Source organism: Leptodactylus fuscus, chromosome 6 (assembly GCF_031893055.1).
Source record: "Leptodactylus fuscus isolate aLepFus1 chromosome 6, aLepFus1.hap2, whole genome shotgun sequence".
In the NCBI taxonomy this organism is placed as follows: Eukaryota; Metazoa; Chordata; class Amphibia; order Anura; family Leptodactylidae; genus Leptodactylus; species Leptodactylus fuscus.
The window spans coordinates 50,667,743-50,681,684 of NC_134270.1; the positions used below are offsets into that span (position 1 = coordinate 50,667,743).

At 46.5% G+C, this 13,942-nt stretch overlaps 1 protein-coding gene across 1 annotated transcript in view; it reads left to right on the plus strand.

Moving 5' to 3' along the window:
- ARHGEF16 (Rho guanine nucleotide exchange factor 16) overlaps positions 1 to 13,942 on the plus strand; it is a 45,515-nt gene that overhangs the window by 11,981 nt on the left and 19,592 nt on the right. The gene's annotated exons all lie outside the window — the stretch shown is intronic.

Consider the following 13,942-nt stretch of genomic DNA (forward strand, 5'->3'; position numbering starts at 1 on the left):
CTGGGAATTCAAAGAGTATATTGGGAATACAAATACCCTCATTTCTTGCTACTGCCATATAGTGCCAGTGTCTGACTGGTAATTCAAAGAATATATTGGGGTTACGTGCACCCACAATTTTTACTACTGGTATACAGTGCCATTGTCTGACTGGGAATTCAAAGAGTATATTGGGGTTATAAATACCCTCATTTCTTGCTACTGCCATATAGTGCCAGTTTCTGACTGGTAATTCAAAGAATATATTGGGGTTACGTGCACCCACAATTTTTACTACTGGTATACAGTGCCATTGTCTGACTGGGAATTCAAAGAATATATTGGGGTTATAAATACCCTCATTTCTTGCTACTGCCATATAGTGCCAGTTTCTGACTGGTAATTCAAAGAATATATTGGGGTTACGTGCACCCACAATTTTTACTACTGGTATACAGTGCCATTGTCTGACTGGGAATTCAAAGAGTATATTGGGAATACAAATACCCTCATTTCTTGCTACTGCCATATAGTGCCAGTTTCTGACTGGGAATTCAAAGAATATATTGGGGTTACGTGCACCCACAATTTTTACTACTGGTATACAGTGCCATTGTCTGACTGGGAATTCAAAGAGTATATTGGGAATACAAATACCCTCATTTCTTGCTACTGCCATATAGTGCCAGTTTCTGACTGGGAATTCAAAGAATATATTGGGGTTACGTGCACCCACAATTTTTACTACTGGTATACAGTGCCATTGTCTGACTGGGAATTCAAAGAGTATATTGGGAATACAAATACCCTCATTTCTTGCTACTGCCATATAGTGCCAGTTTCTGACTGGGAATTCAAAGAATATATTGGGGTTACGTGCACCCACAATTTTTACTACTGGTATACAGTGCCATTGTCTGACTGGGAATTCAAAGAATATATTGGGGTTACGTGCACCCACAATTTTTACTACTGGTATACAGTGACATTGTCTGACTGGGAATTCAAAGAGTATATTGGGAATACAAATACCCTCATTTCTTGCTACTGCCATATAGTGCCAGTGTCTGACTGGTAATTCAAAGAATATATTGGGGTTACGTGCACCCACAATTTTTACTACTGGTATACAGTGCCATTGTCTGACTGGGAATTCAAAGAGTATATTGGGAATACAAATACCCTCATTTCTTGCTACTGCCATATAGTGCCAGTTTCTGACTGGTAATTCAAAGAATATATTGGGGTTACGTGCACCCACAATTTTTACTACTGGTATACAGTGCCATTGTCTGACTGGGAATTCAAAGAATATATTGGGGTTATAAATACCCTCATTTCTTGCTACTGCCATATAGTGCCAGTTTCTGACTGGTAATTCAAAGAATATATTGGGGTTACGTGCACCCACAATTTTTACTACTGGTATACAGTGCCATTGTCTGACTGGGAATTCAAAGAATATATTGGGGTTACGTGCACCCACAATTTTTACTACTGGTATACAGTGCCATTGTCTGACTGGGAATTCAAAGAATATATTGGGGTTATAAATACCCTCATTTCTTGCTACTGCCATATAGTGCCAGTTTCTGACTGGTAATTCAAAGAATATATTGGGGTTACGTGCACCCACAATTTTTACTACTGGTATACAGTGCCATTGTCTGACTGGGAATTCAAAGAGTATATTGGGAATACAAATACCCTCATTTCTTGCTACTGCCATATAGTGCCAGTTTCTGACTGGGAATTCAAAGAATATATTGGGGTTACGTGCACCCACAATTTTTACTACTGGTATACAGTGCCATTGTCTGACTGGGAATTCAAAGAGTATATTGGGAATACAAATACCCTCATTTCTTGCTACTGCCATATAGTGCCAGTTTCTGACTGGGAATTCAAAGAATATATTGGGGTTACGTGCACCCACAATTTTTACTACTGGTATACAGTGCCATTGTCTGACTGGGAATTCAAAGAGTATATTGGGAATACAAATACCCTCATTTCTTGCTACTGCCATATAGTGCCAGTGTCTGACTGGGAATTCAAAGAATATATTGGGGTTACGTGCACCCACAATTTTTACTACTGGTATACAGTGCCATTGTCTGACTGGGAATTCAAAGAGTATATTGGGAATACAAATACCCTCATTTCTTGCTACTGCCATATAGTGCCAGTTTCTGACTGGGAATTCAAAGAATATATTGGGGTTACGTGCACCCACAATTTTTACTACTGGTATACAGTGCCATTGTCTGACTGGGAATTCAAAGAGTATATTGGGAATACAAATACCCTCATTTCTTGCTACTGCCATATAGTGCCAGTTTCTGACTGGGAATTCAAAGAATATATTGGGGTTACGTGCACCCACAATTTTTACTACTGGTATACAGTGCCATTGTCTGACTGGGAATTCAAAGAGTATATTGGGAATACAAATACCCTAATTTCTTGCTACTGCCATATAGTGCCAGTGTCTGACTGGGAATTCAAAGAATATATTGGGGTTACGTGCACCCACAATTTTTACTACTGGTATACAGTGCCAATTTCTAACTAGGAATTCAAAATGCGCAAGGCTCCCGGAAAGGGACGTGGACGAGGCCGTGGGCGAGGTCGGGGGAATGGTTCTGGGGAGCAAGGTAGCAGTGAAGCCACAGGGCGTCCCGTGCCTACTCCTGTGGGGCAGCAAGCATTGCGCCACTCCACAGTGCCAGGGTTGCTTGCCACATTAACTAAACTGCAGGGTACAAACCTTAGTAGGCCCGAGAACCAGGAACAGGTCTTGCAATGGCTGTCAGAGAACGCTTACAGCACATTGTCCAGCAGCCAGTCAGACTCTGCCTCCTCTCCTCCTATTACCCAACAGTCTTGTCTTCCTTCCTCCCAAAATTCCGAAGCTTTACAGAACAATAACCCAAACTGTCCCTGCTCCCCAGAGCTGTTCTCCGCTCCTTTCATTGTCCCTCAACCTGCCTCTCCACGTCACGATTCCACGAACCTAACAGAGGAGCATCTGTGTCCAGATGCTCAAACACTAGAGTCTCCTCCATCTCCGTTCGATTTGGTGGTGGATGACCAGCAACCCACCCTCATCGACGATGATGTGACGCAGTTGCCGTCAGGGCATCCAGTTGACCGGCGCATTGTGCGGGAGGAGGAGATGAGACAGGAGTTGGAAGAGGAAGTGGTGGATGATGAGGACACTGACCCGACCTGGACAGGGGGGATGTCAAGCGGGGAAAGTAGTGTGGATGTTGAGGCAGGTGCAGCACCAAAAAGGGTAGCTAGAGGCAGAGGCAGAGGTCAGCAGCTTAGGCGAAGCCAGGCCACACCCGGAATCTCCCAAGATGTTCCAGTTCGTACCCAGCCCCGAAAAACTCCCACCTCGAGGGCACGTTTCTCGAAGGTGTGGAGTTTTTTCAAGGAATGCGCCGAGGACAGATATAGTGTTGTCTGCACAATTTGCCTCTCGAAATTGATTAGGGGCTCTTAGAAGAGCAACCTGTCCACCACTTCAATGCGCCGTCATTTGGAATCCAAGCACTGGAATCAGTGGCAGGCAGCAACGGCAGGACAAAGGCCGCCTGCCGTTCACGCCACTGCCACTGCCTCTGCCACTGCCTCTGCCACTGCCACTGCTGACTGTGCTGGCGATGCACTCCAGAGGACGAGCCAGGACACCACTTCATCTGCCTCCGCCACTTTGTTGACTTCTACCTCATCCTCCCCTGGTCCTGTCTTATCTCCTTCTCCTGCACCATCAAAGGCACCATCAGGCGTTTCTTTACAACAACCCACCATCTCTCAGACATTGGAGCGGCGGCAGAAATACACTGCTAACCACCCACACGCGCAAGCCTTGAACGCCAACATCGCTAAACTGCTGGCCCAGGAGATGTTGGCGTTCCGGCTTGTTGAAACTCCCGCCTTCCTGGACCTGATGGCAACTGCGGCACCTCGCTATGCCGTCCCTAGCCGTCACTACTTCTCCCGGTGTGCCGTCCCCGCCTTGCACCAGCACGTGTCACTCAACATCAGGCGGGCCCTTAGTTCCGCGCTTTGCACAAAGGTCCACTTGACCACCGACGCGTGGACAAGTGCATGCGGACAGGGACGCTACATTTCACTGACTGCACACTGGGTGAATGTAGTTGAGGCTGGGACTGCTTCCCAAACTGGCCCGGTGTACCTCGTCTCCCCGCCTAACATTCCTGGCAGGGACACGAGAAGAACACCCCCCTCCTCCTCCTCCTCTACCGCCTCCTCCTCCGCCACCGCCTCCTCCTCCGCCACCGCCTCCTCCTCCGCTGTTAGATTGACCCCAGCTACGAGTTGGAAACGTTGCAGCACTGGCGTTGGTAGACGTCAGCAGGCTGTGCTGAAGCTGATCAGCTTGGGGGACAGACAGCACACTGCCTCCGAGGTGAGGGATGCCCTCCTCGATGAGACGGCAATATGGTTTGAGCCGCTGCACCTGGGCCCAGGCATGGTCGTTTGTGATAACGGCCGGAACCTGGTAGCAGCTCTGGAGCTTGCCGGACTCCAACATGTTCCATGCCTAGCCCACGTCTTCAACCTAGTGGTGCAACGTTTCCTAAAGAGCTACCCCAATGTTCCAGAGCTACTGGTGAAAGTGCGGCGCATGTGCGCCCACTTTCGCAAGTCGACAGTAGCCGCTGCTAGCTTAAAATCTCTCCAGCAACGCCTGCATGTGCCACAACACCGGCTTTTGTGCGACGTCCCCACACGCTGGAACTCAACGTTTCAGATGTTGAATAGAGTGGTTGAGCAGCAGAGACCTTTGATGGAATACCAGCTACAAAACCCTAGGGTGCCACAAAGTCAGCTGCCTCAGTTTCACATCCATGAGTGGCCATGGATGAGAGACCTTTGTGACATCCTACGGGTCTTTGAGGAGTCCACAAGGAGGGTGAGCTCTGAGGATGCGATGGTGAGCCTTACAATCCCGCTCTTGTGTGTTCTGAGAGAATCCCTGATTGACATCAGGGATAACTCAGATCACACAGAGGAGTTAGGGATAGCATCCGATCCGTCACAGCTGGAGAGTAGGTCCACACATCTGTCCGCTTCACTGCGTTTAATGGAGGAGGAGGAGGAGGAGGAGGAGGAGGAGGAAGAAGAGTTGTCCGATGATGTGATGGTGATACAGGAGGCTTCCGGGCAACTTCGAATCGTCCCATTGTTGCAGCGCGGATGGGTAGACATGGAGGATGAGGAGGAAATGGAGATTGAACTTTCCGGTGGGGCCAGAGGAGTCATGCCAACTAACACTGTGGCAGACATGGCTGAGTTCATGTTGGGGTGCTTTACAACCGACAAGCGTATTGTCAAAATCATGGAGGACAACCAGTACTGGATCTTTGCTATCCTTGACCCCCGGTATAAAAACAACATCTCGTCTTTTATTCCGGTAGAGGGGAGGGCCAATCGCATCAATGCTTGCCACAGGCAATTGGTGCAGAATATGATGGAGATGTTTCCAGCATGTGACGTTGGCGGCAGGGAGGGCAGTTCCTCCAGTAGGCAACCAAGTTCTCACCGGTCCACACAAACGAGGGGCACACTGTCTAAGGTCTGGGACACCTTGATGGCACCCCCTCGCCAAAGTGCCGCCACGGAGGGTCCTAGTGTCACCAGGCGTGAGAAGTATAGGCGCATGTTGCGGGAATACCTTTCCGACCACAGCCCTGTCCTCTCCGACCCCTCTGCGCCCTACACGTATTGGGTGTCGAAGTTGGACCTGTGGCTTGAACTTGCCCTATATGCCTTGGAGGTGCTGTCCTGTCCTGCCGCCAGCGTCCTATCTGAGAGGGTGTTCAGTGCAGCCGGTGGCATCATCACTGACAAGCGCACCCGTCTGTCAGCTGAGAGTGCCGACCGGCTCACTTTGATAAAAATGAACCACCACTGGGTAGAGCCGTCATTTTTGTGCCCACCTGTGTAAAGCACCCCAACATGAAACTCCATGTCTGTACTCAACCTCTCCAATTCCTCCGCATCCTCATACTCATCCACCATAAGCGTTGCACAATTCTGCTAATACTAGGCTCCCTCCACCCTGATTTCCCCCAACTCTGCTGGTTAGAGGCTCCCTCCACCCTGATTTCCACCAACTCTGCTGGTTAGAGGCTCCCTCCACCATGAATTTGCCCAAACTGGGCTGTTTAGAGGCTCCCTCCACCATGAATTTGCCCAAACTGGGCTGTTTAGAGGCTCCCTCCACCATGAATTGGTCCAAACTGGGCTGGTTAGAGGCTCCCTCCACCATGAATTTGCCCAAACTGGGCTGTTTAGAGGCTCCCTCCACCATGAATTGGTCCAAACTGGGTTTTTTAGAGGCTCCCTCCACCATGAATTTGCCCAAACTGGGCTGGTTAGAGGCTCCCTCCACCATGAATTGGTCCAAGCTGGGTTTTTTAGAGGCTCCCTCCACCATGAATTTGCCCAAACTGGGCTGGTTAGAGGCTCCCTCCACCATGAATTGGTCCAAGCTGGGTTTTTTAGAGGCTCCCTCCACCATGAATTTGCCCAAACTGGGCTGGTTAGAGGCTCCCTCCACCATGAATTGGTCCAAACTGGGCTGGTTAGAGGCTCCCTCCACCATGAATTGGTCCAAACTGGGCTGGTTAGAGGCTCCCTCCACCATGAATTGGTCCAAACTGGGTTTTTTAGAGGCTCCCTCCACCATGAATTGGTCCAAACTGGGTTTTTTAGAGGCTCCCTCCACCATGAATTTGCCCAAACTGGGCTGGTTAGAGGCTCCCTCCACCATGAATTGGTCCAAACTGGGCTGGTTAGAGGCTCCCTCCACCATGAATTTGCCCAAACTGGGCTGTTTAGAGGCTCCCTCCACCATTAATTGGTCCAAACTGGGCTGGTTAGAGGCTTCCTCCACCATGAATTTGCCCAAACTGGGCTGTTTAGAGGCTCCCTCCACCATGAATTGGTCCAAACTGGGTTTTTTAGAGGCTCCCTCCACCATGAATTGGTCCAAACTGGGTTTTTTAGAGGCTCCCTCCACCATGAATTGGTCCAAACTGGGCTGGTTAGAGGCTCCCTCCACCATGAATTTCCCAAAACTTGGCTGTTTAGAGGCTCCCTCCACCATGAATTGGTCCAAACTGGGCTGGTTAGAGGCTCCCTCCACCATGAATTTCCCAAAACTTGGCTGTTTAGAGGCTCCCTCCACCATGAATTGGTCCAAACTGGGCTGGTTAGAGGCTCCCTCCACCATTAATTGGTCCAAACTGGGCTGGTTAGAGGCTCCCTCCACCATGAATTGGTCCAAACTGGGTTTTTTAGAGGCTCCCTCCACCATGAATTGGTCCAAACTGGGCTGGTTAGAGGCTCCCTCCACCATGAATTGGTCCAAACTGGGCTGGTTAGAGGCTCCCTCCACCATGAATTGGTCCAAACTGGGTTTTTTTAGAGGCTCCCTCCACCATGAATTTGCCCAAACTGGGCTGTTTAGAGGCTCCCTCCACCATGAATTGGTCCAAACTGGGCTGGTTAGAGGCTCCCTCCACCATTAATTGGTCCAAACTGGGCTGGTTAGAGGCTCCCTCCACCATGAATTGGTCCAAACTGGGCTGGTTAGAGGCTCCCTCCACCATGAATTTGCCCAAACTGGGCTGTTTAGAGGCTCCCTCCACCATTAATTGGTCCAAACTGGGCTGGTTAGAGGCTCCCTCCACCATGAATTTGCCCAAACTGGGCTGTTTAGAGGCTCCCTCCACCATGAATTGGTCCAAACTGGGTTTTTTAGAGGCTCCCTCCACCATGAATTGGTCCAAACTGGGCTGGTTAGAGGCTCCCTCCACCATGAATTTGCCCAAACTGGGCTGTTTAGAGGCTCCCTCCACCATTAATTGGTCCAAACTGGGCTGGTTAGAGGCTCCCTCCACCATGAATTTGCCCAAACTGGGCTGTTTAGAGGCTCCCTCCACCATGAATTGGTCCAAACTGGGTTTTTTAGAGGCTCCCTCCACCATGAATTGGTCCAAACTGGGCTGGTTAGAGGCTCCCTCCACCATGAATTTCCCAAAACTTGGCTGTTTAGAGGCTCCCTCCACCATGAATTGGTCCAAACTGGGCTGGTTAGAGGCTCCCTCCACCATTAATTGGTCCAAACTGGGCTGGTTAGAGGCTCCCTCCACCATGAATTGGTCCAAACTGGGTTTTTTAGAGGCTCCCTCCACCATGAATTTGCCCAAACTGGGCTGTTTAGAGGCTCCCTCCACCATGAATTGGTCCAAACTGGGTTTTTTAGAGGCTCCCTCCACCATTAATTGGTCCAAACTGGGCTGGTTAGAGGCTCCCTCCACCATGAATTTGCCCAAACTGGGCTGGTTAGAGGCTCCCTCCACCATGAATTGGTCCAAACTGGGTTTTTTAGAGGCTCCCTCCACCATGAATTTGCCCAAACTGGGCTGGTTAGAGGCTCCCTCCACCATGAATTGGTCCAAACTGGGGTTTTTAGAGGCTCCCTCCACCATGAATTTGCCCAAACTGGGGTGTTTAGAGGCTCCCTCCACCATGAATTTGCCCAAACTCTGCTGGTTAGAGGCTCAATCCACCCTGATTTTCAAAACAAATGTTGGTGCCAACCTCAACTTACTACAAGGGCCAAATTCACTGCTGGTGACAAGCTCTCCTCACTGCAAGTGCCAAATACACATGTTTCAAGGTGTTTTCCTACTGTCAGAGAGGTGGTATTGAGTGTGTAAAGTGTGTAGTTGTTAGGCTGTGATGTTGGGGTAATAGAGGGTCTTTGGTGTGTTAGATGCCCCCAGACATGCTTCCCCTGCTGTCCCAGTGTCATTCCAGAGGTGTTGGCATCATTTCCTGGGGTGTCATAGTGGACTTGGTGACCCTCCAGACACGGATTTGGGTTTCCCCCTTAACGAGTATCTGTTCCCCATAGACTATAATGGGGTTCGAAACCCGTTCGAACACACGAACATTGAGCGGCTGTTCGAATCGAATTTCGAACCTCGAACATTTTAGTGTTCGCTCATCTCTAATTTTCTTGTTTTTGCTTAAAAAAATAAAATAAAGTTCAGAGAACTGGCACAGTGAGAAGGAGTCTAAAATATCTGATGTAGGCTTCCTTGTCCTAGTAGCCTGCAAGTTTCTACAATGAATTTACTTGTAGAGGGAGGAAGAAGCCTGCATGGAATACTTCAGACTCTGAGACAGGGAGAACACGATTAAGTGAACAATTTACCTTAATTCCGATTGAGCAATTATTTTAGGTCATTCCCCATTTTCTAAGCTATGCCACTAAATTTTGGTTTTGGTTATTCCCATATCACCAATCCTGAATGGACAGTGTGCAGTTAGGGACATCCTGTAGCCAATGGCAGTGTGAGACGGGATGACATGGATGCAAAATAGTTGTGAAAGGTGGTGAAAGATCCTCTTTATGGCTAAGACTCCACGTAGCGGGCTGGAAATATTGCGGCAGAAGCGCATCACTGTTTGTCCTGTAGCGCTTTTTACAGAAAGTTAGACTTTCTGCTTCCATTGTACCTATAGAGAAACGGCCAACATTTCTGTAGGTATAATTCGCATGCTAGGATTTCCAAAACTGCAACGTTTTTGGAAATCGCAGCAGTTTCACTGCGCATATTTTTCAGCAATGACTGTAAAACGCCATGATTTTTTGTCATCTATGGAGCTTTTTTCTATTTCCCCGGTGTGTGTGTGTGTGTGTGTGTATATATGTATATATATATATATATATATATATATATATATATATATATATATATATATATATATATATATATATAATCTCTGCCCCTTGTATCTAGTAGGATGTCCCTGATATAGGTGCCTGCTGTGCTGTATGTGTGGATCTTGCACAGCAGTATGTTTCTTTGTATCGCAGACTATTATATATCACGTGTTACATAACTTTCGCTGTTGTTTACATCTTCAAGTAGTAACTTGCAGTTATAATATTGGCGCCAAACATGTTGATACGTGAGAAGAGAGAGGACACAGCCGGGGTCAGATGAAGCTGGAAATACTGCACTTCTAGCAACGATGCTAAACCAGATCCTATCTCTGTGCAAACCATTCCTACTGTAGACAGTCATGTATCTGGGTGGAGCAGCGGCGTCTTGTACTAAAGTGTTGTGACCCCTAGATGTCCACGATCCAAAAATCTCCCTCTACAAGGCCCCATAGACTGTAGCTCCAGATGCAGTGTTCCTAACTAAAAACAAAAAAAGCATTTAACACTTTCAATTCTATTTTTTTCTGTCCTACTACAATTCAGTGCTTCATAGACAATCTATCTGGGAGGAAATGTACGGTGTCTTGATTGGCGAATAGAATTCTAGAACTATAGTGAAGATTGACACAAGTAGTAGCAGAGAGGAAGTGGGACATAATTTCACATAGCAATGCATTTTTCTATGCTATACAAGTGCTATGTGCTAACCGTAATTGGTACTATGATAGAAGTTGTCATCTTGTTTCTGAAATTTCTGAAACACTTGGAAGGAAGAGCTTATGTTCCCAAAGGAACTATACTACCTTGCCCCTGGCTATTGCTCCAATGCTGCAGTACCGCAGTCCTTTCCATGTCTAATGGAATGATAAAGGAGCAGCCGCGTCCTACAGAACAGCTTACACTCTGGAATGTGTATGGAGCTGATTCCTGCCGCCTCCTGCCAAGCGGCGTGTTTCACAGCAAGTTCTTTGCAGTCCGGCTGTGGCCTTTCAGAAGGAAAACAACAAATTAATTTCATTGTTTTAATCATGTTAGTGTTAGATTTGCGGATAAATATATAAATAAAGCCTTATGTGGCCCACATATAGTATAACACCCCTTTAACTGACCCCATCTGACATCAGGCACCACAGGGTGCTTAGATGGGCCTAAGTGGTCATATAAGACGCCACACATAACTGCTGAGGCCCAATCACAGGCCTCAGTGGTGACCCCCCCCCCTAGTGCAGAACGTCAGACACAGGCGAGAACAGGCCTGAAGACAACACCGTAGGATGCAGATCACTCAGGAAATATAAGTATTACTGTTTGCAACAGCACCAGGGATGGGTTTCCTTATGAATTTTCCAAACTTTTGGGGTTTGCCACCCAAAACTAGTTATTTTGCACTATGCCTCCATGCCAGGCCTGCGATTGGGCCTCAGTGATCTCTAACATCATTTGTGCCCTAGTAATCCCTCTCAATTAATAATACCGCTTTTACCTCCCTAATTAATAATACTTCTGTAGCCTCCTTAAATGGGTAATACCCACCTTAAATTAGCATAAGCCAATACCCAAGAGGTTAATACCTCCATGCATAAATACTACCTCCCAATGTTTTCCCCACTGTATTTAGAATTCCCTTATTTGCCTCAATGACCCCGCATATTATTATTGCTCCATAATATTAATAAAGCTCCCACACCACCCGTCAAAAAATAAAAGGTAATAAAAATAGGAATAATACTAATCTGCCTTCAATTTCTGATTCACAGACTTGCAACCTCTGCCTCTTCTTGCGGTATCTACTGCTGCCTACATCCATGTCCCGGATCATGTGATGATGTCATCAGGCCCACTTGTGCCAGGATGCGGAAGCCTTGGGTGTTGCCAGTCCTACTTAGTACAGGTTATAGAGTGGTAGAGCAGAAAACCAAACGGATTCCTGCTCTACCAGGAAATTTATATAGTTATCAATGCCTTGTAGATGCCAATACAGTAATTTTAGTGTGTGCCATACATCTCCTCTGCCCCCACCTGTTTGCTATGCCTCTAATGATAGGTCATCAGTACCATAATGGTGGGAGTCCAACCTGCAGAATCCCTACCAATCAGCTGATTTGGACAATTGCTGCACCGCTTCACTGCTCACCCAGCACAATGCCATACATTTAGTGGATCTGCTGGGAATTGCAGCTTAGCTTTGTTCATTTGCATGGGATGGGACTGAGCAGCATTATGTTCCAGAAAGATAAAGTTTTAAGTTCTTACTTTAAAAGTGTATGTTACGCAAGTGACTAGTTTCAAGCAGTAAGTGCCTTTAATCATGTTAAGTTCATTTAAAGGCAATGTCGACCACACAGCATTATGGCCATGCCATCAATACATGTGATATCACTGACCTAAGAAAAAGGAAGTGGAACTCGCTCCAGAACCCAAACTCTTCAAATACCTGTTCAGCATAGTTCTTAGGTGTCGGACTTTACAGATCACACATTAATGATTTATTATAAGCAGGGCTGCAGAGTTGGAGTTGGCCAGAACCAGCTTGGTGTGGCATTGGGAGGAAGGTGGGGTTATTGGCTCTGGCTACAAAATAAAATTAGGAAATATTTTTCATTATACAATGTTTGATTGTATACTTACTTCGATGTATGGTTTACTGCATATTTAATTGAAGGAGTTGGAAGTGGACTGCTGAAAAATAGTCCGAGTCGATGGTTTACCCTCCTGACTCCACAGCCCGATTCTAAGGATAGGTCATCAATATACTAGACTGCAAAACTCCTTTAAGCTTCCCTTAGTGATAACTACAGGATTCCCTAATGTATAATTTCCTAGCTGTGATGTTTTCTTGTTAATATAACACATCTTCATGCTGGGATTGGGTGGTGTTTGTATGCACCACGTGAATATGTTGGTGGCTGGAACCCGGTGTCGATTTAGTAAAGCTGGTGACTTTGTAGGTACTCTGTATGGCATATGGATGCACAACTTGAGACCCAGTCTTCATTTGTTATCCTATTAGGTTTCAGGGTTCATTCTAGGTTCATACTTGTGCAGATGTAATATTGTAGAACCACAGATTGGATCACTCGGACTATGTTTCTCTTGCTTTCTCACAATGTGTTACCTCCCACTTAGTTCTGAGTCACTTAATGTCTGGTAGGGTCACGTGTTTAGTCGTCAAGGCTGCAGAACAGGTTTTCCACCTTCGAGTTGTGTAATTCTCTTCTAGCTCTTGGTTCAGGTGTTATCAGTAAAGTCCTGTTGGTTTCTCTTTCTTTGTGATTAGTTATTGCAAAATGTTATATTTGTGTAGGTGGGAACTTTCCTTCCAGAGGACCTTTCACCACCTCCACCAACTCCAGCTCTTTGAATCATTGAATAGGTGCTACTCCACTGATTCTGGTGCAGGCAGGTTTTTCTTCCTTCCCTCATGGTTTCTGAGTAATCATCGCTATTAGTTTCAGCATAGTTAGGTTTTCTACTGTCAGGTGGGCAGTCCCTGTTTTCTACTCCAGCCTAGGACCTCGCATCTGACAGTACAAAGCCTGAATGTGCTGAAAGCAACAGAAATGATTGTTCGGTAACGGCTGGGGCTAGAGGAATAAATCCAACTAAACCAGAATAACTGGATCATGCCTTTTAATATATGTAATGAGGTGGTAAAAGGTTTGTCTTTTGTTCCCATGTCCTGTTAGTGTATGTAAACATCATGGTGGCAGGAGGGGATCCAATATTTATACTGTAATACTCTATGCAACCTTAACCTAGAATTCTGGGTGCATACCATGGACGTGTACTGGCACCATTTAAGTATGCAATTATTTTTTTGCCATGACTGTTGTCTAACCATTTTTCATATACAGTGGGTGGCTCCAGCTACTGTAGGTTCAATCCATTGCAGATGCCCAAATACACTCCTAATATAAAAGACCGATACTCACTGGTTGCCTACAGCTCTTACTAGTTATAACCTGGTACATATTCCCATTCCTTCATGGGTATATTGTTGGCCATAATTTCACATGTTAAATGATATAGTGCATATCGGGAAGACTGGGGGGAAATAGATGGGTACCAGATGTCCGGCCTACTCACAACCACTAGACTAGTCTCCAACTAATTTCAGATGGGAACATTTCCTCCTTTCCACTATGTAACACCTTTCCTGTCTTCAATTGTAACAAAGCCTAT